The sequence below is a fragment of the Gavialis gangeticus genome, unplaced genomic scaffold (genome assembly GCF_001723915.1).
Source record: "Gavialis gangeticus isolate Ggan-Ray unplaced genomic scaffold, GavGan_comp1, whole genome shotgun sequence".
Classification (NCBI taxonomy): Eukaryota; Metazoa; Chordata; order Crocodylia; family Gavialidae; genus Gavialis; species Gavialis gangeticus.
The window spans coordinates 40776606-40779311 of NW_017728992.1; positions in this window are offsets into that span (position 1 = coordinate 40776606).

A 2706-nucleotide genomic window follows, 5' to 3' on the forward strand; every position below is an offset into this window, starting at 1 on the left:
AAAAAGGATGTGGAGAAGCTTGAGAGAGTCCAGAGAAGAGCCACGCACATGATAAGAGGTCAGGAAAATGGACCTTATGATGACAGGCTGAGACCCATGGGGCTTTTTAGCCTGGAAAAGTGCAGGCTCAGGGGTGATCTGATGGCCACCTATAAGTTGTTCACCAGAGTGCCCCAAGGGATGATGAGGTTGAATGGTTATAAACTACTGCAAGACCATTTCAGGCTGGACGTAAGGAAGAATTTCTTTACTGTCCGAGCCTCCAAGGTCTGGAACAGCCTGCCATTGGAAGTGGTTCAAGCACCTGCATTGAACACCTTCAACAGTAAATTAGATGCTTATCTTGCTGGGATCCTATGATCTTAAGAAGCTGACTTCTTGCCCTTTGGGTGGGGGGCTGGACTCGATGATCTTCCGAGGTCCCTTCCAGCCCTAATGTCTATGAAATCTATGAAATCCCAGCATGCTTTCCAGCCCTGGGATAGGCTGTGCTGTCTGCTCCAGCAGAGAAGGGTTGGGTCTTCTCCCCCTGACTCAGGCAAACACCAGCTGGGGTCTTTGGCCAGGGAGTGTGGGTTACACCCACCTTCCCCAAAGTACAGAGCTGCCCTGCTGCTAAACTTACTGAAGCTTACTGCTGGCTATGACAATGAATTACAAATCCTAGAGGCACCTGGAAGCAGGACGAAGCAGTGATGAGCATTCCTGGACAGTTCTGCTGCTGTGAGTCTGAACTATAAATCCCAGAGACCTCAGGGGCAGCAGGAAGAGTAAGCAAACATAGAGCTCATGCTGGCCATGTGCCAGAGGCAGGCTGCAGTGCCCCCTGGCTTCTGGCCAGAGCCACTGCAGGCATGTGGCTGCATTTCCTGAATCAAAAGTAAATGTGTGTCCAATTTTTTCTCAATTTTATCTCCATAGTTTAGACTAACCTGCAAAGACTGAATTGATTCAGCATTGGGCTTTTTAACTGTCTGTACTTAGCCCAAGTGCTGAAGAGCTGTTCTGTGCCACCCCTGATTATCATTTCCTGTTATAAGGGAAATGCTGTAGACATTTTGTAAACAGTTATGAAGATTCTGTAGCTTACGCTAGGAGTCCCTAGACTACTCCAGAATATGGGGAGTCATAAAGGTAACACACCAGTGTTACATTTATTACTACCTATTTTCTTCAAATGTAAACAGTGAATTTTTGCAAGGCAATTTGAGTATTTAGAAACAGTGGAATTGTCATAGTTGATCAAATTTGAGGTCTACCTAGTTTGGTATTATGACTCCAATGCTGGCCAGATACTTCTGAGGAAATATGAGAACCTTACAGCAGACAGATTGGGATGATCTGTCCCTCTGAATTATGTCTTATGCTGACCTTCAACAGTTAGCCCTTGGCTTAAACAGTATTTTGAGATACCAATTTATATGTAAAAGTAAGATAAAATCCAAGCTCAATGTAGCTAAAGTAGATATGGAAGCAAACTGCTAAGCCTAGGAAGCAGTGTTATCTGAGCAGCTAAACTGATTCAGCACATCTTTTTGGCAGCCTTTGCAGTGGACTGCCAAGTGGTGCTGGCAAGTTTTAAATGGTTTCTTGTGACTGAAGCAACTTAAGGGAAGGCAGACAGCAGTAAAACTACTCACTCTTTTGGTGATGTATCCACACTGGGATTCAATATCCATGCTGTAAGACTATTGTGTCACATTCATACTTATTTACCATCAAAAGATAAGACTGTTTAATCATGTTCCTGTTCTTTAGTGTATCTAGGAATTGACTATAATATTATTGCTTTTATTAAGTATTCAACTTTGTTCATTTATTCTTCTGTTTTGTTTTGAGGCAGAGCTGCTATCAATTCGTTACCTGAAATAATTCACCCTTTTTTTGTAATACGTATGAAAAACTATGTATTGAGAGCTGTCCTTGTAATGTCACATAGTTTATAACCTATTAAGTTAGCATCTCATGGTACTGGAGAATGTTTGGGAGTGGGTGGGGGGGGGTGATATTTTTTGTTATCACGAAACATAGCTGAGTTGCAGCCCAATATCACTATTTTGGATGAAACAAAATCAAATCATAAATACACAAAATACCATGAAATGAAAGTATGTACTAAAGTTAAAAATATAAATAGCATAAGAAATAAATATTGCACTCCCTTTAAAAACTGTCATCTTTCATATTTATCAACAAATCAGTCTGAGATGCAATATGAAGCCGTAACACGCCATTCTTGGGGTAATGTATGACTTATCTGCTTTATAGTCAGCTAAAATAATAACTTAAGGAAATGTAAAGAAAAAAACATATAATTAAAATGAGCTAGTCATGCCTATTTCTCATCATAAACCCACATTTTCATACTTAATTCAGTTCTCTAAGTGTATCTTGAATTAAATTAAACCAACAGGAAATCTTACCAGAGACTACAGTGCAATAATCTTGCCTCTGAATTCACTAGGGAAGGCTTAATGGAAAAGATTTCTGAATAGGGCAGTGTACCATAATGGAAAATGTATCCTTGTAAGTAACCTCAGTTAAATAATTAAAGAGATGTGTAAAGAAAGCAACATTAATATTAGAGAAGCCAGGATCTTTGTGGGTGCTATCTTTTATTAGACCAACTTTCATATTTTTCCTGTACCACCATAGCTACAACACCCCAGCAATGCACCCCAGCTTCTGCACTCCTGTTCTGGCCTG